The following is an 8,434-nucleotide window of genomic DNA, read 5'->3' as shown; positions in this document are numbered from 1 at the left end:
AGAGGTCCCAAAGCAAGGATCAAAAGAGAAGGGTAGAACTTAAGGTTCTAGGAATAGGTGTAGGTGCAATAGAGGGGAATTAGGGAATGCCAAGGCAGGTTGGTGGTCATGCCTAGCAATTAGGAGTGCTGGCACACCCCTGACCAGCCTGTCAGCTAAAAATTAGAGAGTTAGAACCTAATGAAGGACAGGTTTAGCCCTGGACAACAACTTGGATGCAGCCAGGCTATACCTCAACTCAACACACCTAAGGGAATATGGTATTGGAAATTGAAAGAGCCTAGGATCAAAAGGATCCAGTTTTAATCCATGGACAATAACTTTGTGTATTGCCATGTCTTAAACCACAGCTCAAGCACATAAAGGGGTATGGGAATGGGATTCATTGCAGTAACAGATAGCAAGACATAAGCATACTATCATAGAAGTTGAACTCTACAAAGCAATAAAGTAGGCATGGACATAAAAATTTGTAAGTAAACACATTGGGGTTGATGCTAGAATCAAAACTAGGACATACCAGTTTCAGGAAAAACAAATGAAAGCCGAAGTCTTGAGAAAGCCAAAGTGCAGAAAGTTTTAGAAGGTGTTGTGAGAATTAAGTGAAGCTCTGAAGTGTATTCTGTGTTGTGAAAAGAAAAAGAATCGAGTATTTATAGCTTGGAAAACAGGTAGAGAGTAAGGGAAGAATCATAGTAATTATGGAACTATGTATCAATTATAATCAATCAACATAAGAACTTCCTTTAATTAAGGAGTTCAAACTCAAACGGTAATGGACAACAATCAGTTAAGGAAAGAGAATCAAGTAAACATCTTGTGTAAAGTAGGAAATTAGGGGTAAATACATAGGGGTTTAACTAAGGAAAGAAGATTTTAAAAATATACGGTTAGCCTAAATAAAGCAAGAACACAGTAAAACAATTAGTACTTAGTAAATCAAGGAATCAGGGATTCGACATTACCAATGAACCAAGTCAGAAAGAGAGGAAAGATTTTAACTTAAGGAAAATCAGTAGCAATCAATTAGACCTATTAAAAGGGATTCTGAATCAATCACAAGTTGGAAAGACCTTTTACAGAAAGGTTCATCACATATAAAGGGCATATAGACACGTTAAGTATGAAAGAAAAATTGTCATGCCATCGTAAAATTAGTGGAAAATCCAGTAACAGAGTTTAGAAGAGTTTATCAAAAGGTCAGAACCATATGAAACTTCGAAATTGATCTAAAAGAGTTGGGGGGGGAGGGGGGTTTTGAAATAAGAACCCCAGTTCGGGCAAACCATAAAGCAAAGATGAGAGGGCCAGCAGTTGAATCGAAACATGTTCAGATGTTTCTGAAAAAAACTAAAACTTCTAACATGTTTCTCGCAGCAACAGAACTCATGAATAGCATGTAAATACAATAGAAGAGTTCAAAGCAACAGATTAAAGAAACTAATTCGAAGCATGATGAGAAAAAACCGATAAGAACAGTAGAAGGAAGCATGCTTAAGAAGATCCTTTTAGAAGAGGCTTAAACAAAGTTCAGTAGAAGGAAAAAATAGTAAGAGCACTTAAGAACACGATAGAATAATACAGTAGGTGAAACATACCAGAACATGGTAGAAGAAAATAGTAGAACATAGTAGAAAAACATACAAAAACATAGTGTAGAAAACACAATGGCAGAACATACAAGAACGGAATATAGAAAGCACGGTGTAGGAACATATGTGGTAGAAGGAAAACATAAGAATACAGTAGAGGCAAATACATACAAAAGAACAGGAGAAGAAAGTCAGATAAATACTTACGTATTTTCAGAAAACCCTAGATGGTAAAAGAGTCTTCGGAAAGTAATTTTTGAAAGAAAAGCTAGGGAAATCGTTTGAACACTCAAGTAGAGCATAGATACACAACAGATCTAAAAGAAAAATTGGGGAAAACCTCGACGGGTTAGGGTTTCAGAAGAGCCCTAGAAAAAGCTTTGCAAAGGTCACCGATCTGAGTCGGAGAGGTCAGAATCAGGCTCAAAACACCATGGTATGCCGGAGCAAGGCCAGAATATTCGAATCGGTGAAGGTCTGAGTGAAGACCTTCGAGGTCTGGCCTCGAACCTTCGAGCATCAGGCATGCAAGAGCCAGAGGAGGTGAGTATAGGCTGTCCATGGCCTGAGAATTCATGGACTCCGGTGAAAATACGGTGGAACAAGGTAGGAGAAGGCTAGGGTTCCGAAGGACCTTGAGAGTCTTGAGAGAGTTTTGGGATTTAGAGGCGGCGTCATTGTGAAAATGGGGTTAGGGTTAGAGGGGTTAGGGGATTAAAAAAGGAAAGGGTGAATCAGGGTCGTTGATCAAAATGATCAACGGCCAGGATTTAAAAGAAAATCCGGACGGGTTTGAAAACAGGTTAAGGGGTTGGGTAAAAATAAGAATTGGGTCGTCCGAATTTAAGTTTGAAATTGGGTCACTTTTAGGCTATAATTGAAATGTAATGGGGCTATAATTGAAATGAACTGAGGCTACATGTTAAATAGCCAGTTTTACCCTTTTTATTTATAAAAAATAGTAAAATGATTTTAAAAACTAATTAAAAGCACTGAGCTAATTAATAATAAATAAACATTAATCTAAAAATGCTGGAAATGATTTTATGATTGCAAAACGCTATTAATCGTAATATAGGCCATAATTGCAATTTTATGTAATTTAGCTTTAAAAATATCAAATGAATTTGTAAAAATATGCAAAAATTGCGTTAATTATATTTTGGTGTAACTATGAGGATGGAAATAAATTATTCACCAAAATGATAATTTTGGAAATAATTATTGGTTTTTGTAATGTTAAAATAGACAATAAATTGGTTTTGAAAATCTTTAAAAATTTGGGAAAAATACCAAAATACTTGGGCATGCTTATATATGCATACACATACTATTTTGAAAGTATTTTGTGTATAAAAAATGTATAAGGAAAAATTGGGTATCAACATATGCAGCAAAATCAGAGGGCCTAATTTCTTGCTATCGAGTCACTTCAGAAGAACACCTTGAGACCCCAAGGACGCGAAGCTATGACCGAGTTCCCTCCCTCGGAGCTCGTCAAGACCCGACTTAAAGAGGACGTAGATTGAGGCTAGAGCAAAATGGGGAATTCCCAAGGCACACGGCTAGGTCTGACAAAGCCGGCCTACCCGGAGCCTGTATCAAGGCGTCGCGTCTAGCTATCCCATCTCCATGCTTTTACATTTAATGTATTTTGTACTATGATTGGATTTCCCTCCTATATAAAGGGGATCCTCATCACTTTGTAAAGGGCTGTTGTTGCTCCAACCATTCCACATAAGATCAATAACAACTCCCTCTCTCTTATTTCTCTAACTTCCTTGCTTGAGGCTGCCTCTTTCATTTATTGCTTTCATACTTTTTCTTCTTTTATTGCTTGATATTGGACATAAAGAGCCTCCTTTAGTTATATCCTAATCGTTAGTCCCTTCTCGATTACCCACGATATCTCGAGCCCGAGTCTAGGCATCGACCTCGAGGCCCCTCAGCGGTCAGTCCGAGGCCCGGATAACAAGCCCCTCAGTTTGATTATAACTCTGTTTTAGTTCATATTCTGTCGTTAGACTTCACATAGCATCAACTACCTCAACAACTAGCATAAAAATAGATCACATATTTTTAGAGTCCCATTAACAAATTTAATTGTTATTACCATTTTCACGATAAACAACTCTAGCATGATTAAGTCATTTTTTACGATCCAAGATACAAATCATATCTGTTGTGACTGAGTATCAATGACTCTCCAAATAAGTTGAAATGAATTATATTATGTTTAAACTACCACTTTTAAGTCTGTACAGTTAAGCTAAACATTCCTAGCATAAGGTCTCTCATGTATTGAACTTCTCTAATGCTATTACTAACCTGACTTTATAATGAATGAAATTCAATCCCATTTGGTAAAAACGTTTGCAGAAACATCTTATGTATAACTTGAATGAGAATTTTGTGTTCATCTCAATCTGTCCTCTATATCCATGCTTATTCATACAACATCATTAAAACCTGAAAATTTTGTTTGGTTTACTATAATCCACTTTTAGAACTAATGAAAACTTTGAGACTATCTTCTTTGCCTGCATATTGCAATATGCTTTGACCTTCAAATAAGGATAATATGAACGTGAAACCTAGGAATCATTGAAAAGAATGTAGTCATGTCATATGCCTTAGGGTAATACTGGCCTGTTAGCCAAGGCAAGTAGTTCTACAGATGCTCTTTAAGAGGTTTTGTAATGATCCAACAGGTCGTTTTGAGCTCTGGCGTATCGTTCGGCAGCTCGAGGCCTTAAGAAGCTTCACTTCAGGTATTATGACTTGTATATGTGGTCGAAATTGAATTTCAGGAAATTCAAAGTTGAATTGGAAAGAAAAATTCAAAATTCGGAAGCTTTAAGTTGGAAGAGTTCACTAATGTTTGATTTTTGAGTAAACGACATAGGAATTGAGATTTTAAGGTTCCAATATGTTTTTCATGGTGATTTTGGACTTGGGCGTATGTCCGGATCGGGTTTTGGATGACCCAAGAGCATTACAGTGCTTATTGTGGAAAGTTGGCATTTTGGAAGAATTTCATAAATTTGTGTTGAAGTGTAGTTTAATGTTATCAATGTCCATTTGGGATTCCGAGCCTAAGAATAGCTGTCAATGTCTATTTGGGATTCCGACCCTGGTCATTTTAGGGTCATTTGGCAAAAGTTGGAAGTTTGATGGTTTTTGGGAAGTTTGACCAGGAGTGGACATTTTGATATAGGATTCGTATTCCGATTACGGAAGTTGAAGTAGGTCTGTAATATTGAATCTGACTTGTGAGCAATTTTTAGGTCAATCGGACGTGATTTGATAGGTTTCGGCGTCGAATGTAGAAGTTAGAAGTTCTAAAGTTCATTAAGCTTGAACTAGAGAGCAATTCGTGATTGCAACATTGTTTGATGTGATTTGAAGGCTCGACTAAGTCCGTATTATGTTTTAAGACTTGTTGACATCTTTGGTTGAGGTCCTGGAGGCCTCGAGTGGATTCTGGACGGATAACGGATCGCGTTTGTGTCTCGGGGAAATATTGAGGTTGCTGGTATGTGGTGCAATCGCACCTGCGGGGAAAGGGCTGCAGGTGCGGTGATGTGGTCGCAGAAGCGATATTTGGACTGAGCTGGGATGGCGGTAGATGCGAGGATGTTTCCAGAAAGCTCAGTAGAAGCAGAATGCGAGGCGAGCAGGTAGAATCGCAGAAGCGGAATGTCTCCGCATGTGCGAGACCGCATGGAATTAAACAAAGGAATTATCTTAATCATATACACTTCCCAAGGACTGGTAGTACAAATAATGAGCTTCTAAGAATAGAATTTATAAGCTGGTATGAATAAATGCATCATCTGTTTGAAAAATATATAAACAGAGTTTATAAATCTAAGGCTACCGTGAACAAGAGGCAGCTACAACAGGAACGCAGATACATAGTTGATGCTAGCCCCCCCTCCCCCCGCCATGCACAACAACAACGACATCCAAAATCTGCACGCAATGTGCAGGAAGTGTAGTATGAGTACAACCGACCCCATGTACTCAATAAGTAACAAATCTAAACTTTGGTTGGAAGTAGTGACGAGCTGGAATATAGGTAGGGTCCAACACCAATAACTAATAGAAGTTCATAACAATGTAAAGCAAGTAAATAAAGAAGTAGATCAGAGATAAAATGCCCAGCCTTTTCATAGTTTTCCGAAAATAGTTCCGCCTTTCAAGTATATCAGTGAAAACCCAAATCCTTTACCGAAATTGTCAAAAATATGAGTAAGTTTGAAAACTGTAATTTTTCCCAAAAATCCTTTCCACAATAAATAGATGTTTCATTTTTTTCGTTCCAGATAGCAAATGTGAAATACCTCTCTATACCCACATATCAATGTGTGTAAAAAGTCATGAATAATGTAATACCGTACAGTATGAGAAAAATGCATATTTATGCATGTATGTCATGTCCATGCCAAAATGTGATGCGACTCATTGATAGAACCATATACATACTCTCAAAGTATCAGTCACTCGGTCCTCATAGGCACTCAGTCCTCACATTCACTCAGTCCTCCCAATCACTCGGCACTCGACACTCGACACCGGCCCTCGCTCTCAATAGGTACCTGCGCTCACTTGTGGGGTGTACAGACTCCGGAGGGGCTCCTTCAGTCCAAGCACTATAACAAACCATGCATGGCATTAATCAATAAAACATGTTATGGCATGCAGCCCAATCCCATAATCATGCTCACAATCAGACCCTCGGCCTCACTCAGTCATCAATCTCCCCAGTCTCTCAGGCTCAAAAATATAATGAAGAAATCAGCCAAAAATGATGATATGATGCATAAATAAATGAAAAATGAGACTGAGATATGATATGAATGCATGAATAAGGCTGAGTATGAAATATCAATAAAATCAGTGAGATGACAGCAAGAAACGACCATTATGGGTCCCAACAATATCAACATAAAGCCTAAACATGATATCTAGCCTGATTGACAGCTCAATTACTTTATCACATGGTGAAACAGGTATCAACAAAAATAGGACTACTATACAGTGTCATGGAAACATAGAGTCACAATTCACAGGGCGCACGCCTACACGCCCATCACCTAGCATATGCATCACCTCAACACTAATCACATAACACGTAATTCGGGGTTTCGTACCCTCAGCACTAAGTTTAGAAGAGTTACTTATCTTGAACAAGCCAATTCCAATACCGAGCAAGCCAAGCGATGCTCCAAAAATACCATCACGCGCGCAACGACCTCTGAATGGCTCAAAACTAGCCAAAAGCAACTCAAATACATCAGATAAAGCCTAAGGAAACAATTACAAATGATAAAGATCGAATCCTAAATCAAATCTCAAATCCGACCAAAAATACACCCGGGCACGCACCTCGAAACCCGACAAAACTCACAAAATCCGACAACCCATTAAATTACGAGTCCAACCATACTAGTTTCACTCAAATCTTTCATCGAATCAACATTCAAATCGCTAAAATTCATTTTATGAAATTTCTACATTTTTTCCCAAATCTCCATCTCAAAGTATTAATCGGATGATGAAATCAATGATATATTCATGTATATTAACAAAAATCGGATTAGAATCACTTATCCCGATGAATTTCTTGAAAAAACCCACGAAAAATCATCACAAACCGAGCTCCCAAGGTCCAAAAAGTGAAATAATGCCCTAAACCTCATTTATATAGTACATCCTTTGAACTCCCATTGTGCGGTTCACACAATTCCAAGTGCATCCGCACATCCCAGTTCATGCGGTCGCACAAAATGGTGCGGCTGCACCTTTTGGTTGCTGCACTTCCAGGATTTAGTTGTTTTGCCATAAATTGCTCTACAGATGCTCAAATGATGACTTCTACACCATTATGGAAACTAGACACAACGGGGTACAGCTTTTGTTTTTGAATCATCTCAAAATTCCTTATACATCGAAAGATATAGGTCTCCGAAGTCGGACCAGCGAATCTGTAGAACTCCCTGGAGTGCGGCCGCATGCAAAATTGTGCGGTCCGCACTCCTCCTCAAAGGTTCGCATATTTCTACTGTAGTCTGCACTTTTATGTGCGTTCCGCACCTCTCCTGCACCTCAGCAATCCAAAATATGCGATCCGTGCTTCCAAAAGTACCAGAACAATCTCAGAGTGCCAAAATGCCCGGACTAGCTCAAAACTCACCTCGAAACACACCCGGGGCACCCAGGACCTCAACCAAAGGTACCATCAACTCCTAAAAACACATACAAACTTAGTCCAGCCCTCAAATCACATCAAACAACAACAAAAATATGAATTGCACACTAATTCAAGCTTATGAACTTGAAACCTCAAACTTCTACAACCGATGCCGAAACTTATCAAATCACGTCCGATTGACCCCAAATTTTGCCCGATATCAAAAACTTCCAAAAATAGATTTCGATCCTAATATCAAAAAGTCAACTCCCCAGTCAAATTTCCTATTACACCCTATTTTCATACGTGGAAGTACGCCATATGTATATTAAGATAAGTTCGGAAATGAGTTGTTACATCTCGCATTTTCGTACGTTAAAGTTTCGTCGTAAGTTAATTGACGTAATTTCTGGAATGAGACTATTTTGAGATTATAAGCATTATGCTATTTTAAACAAGTGACGACTAAATTCGTGAAGGTGAGAGGGTCAGCAAATTGAAAAAAATAAATTTTGTCAAAGTTTATCATGGTTGGACAAAATACGGTCTGAGCTAAAATACCTGGTATTTATGGACTAGTGACATACAAGGTACCACGTGACCATGATAATAAGGTGTATAAAGTGTGTTAAAAGTAAGTAGTATT

This window comes from Nicotiana sylvestris, chromosome 3, assembly GCF_000393655.2.
Source record: "Nicotiana sylvestris chromosome 3, ASM39365v2, whole genome shotgun sequence".
Taxonomy (NCBI): domain Eukaryota; kingdom Viridiplantae; phylum Streptophyta; class Magnoliopsida; order Solanales; family Solanaceae; genus Nicotiana; species Nicotiana sylvestris.
Note: the sequence above shows the minus strand (reverse complement) of the source record.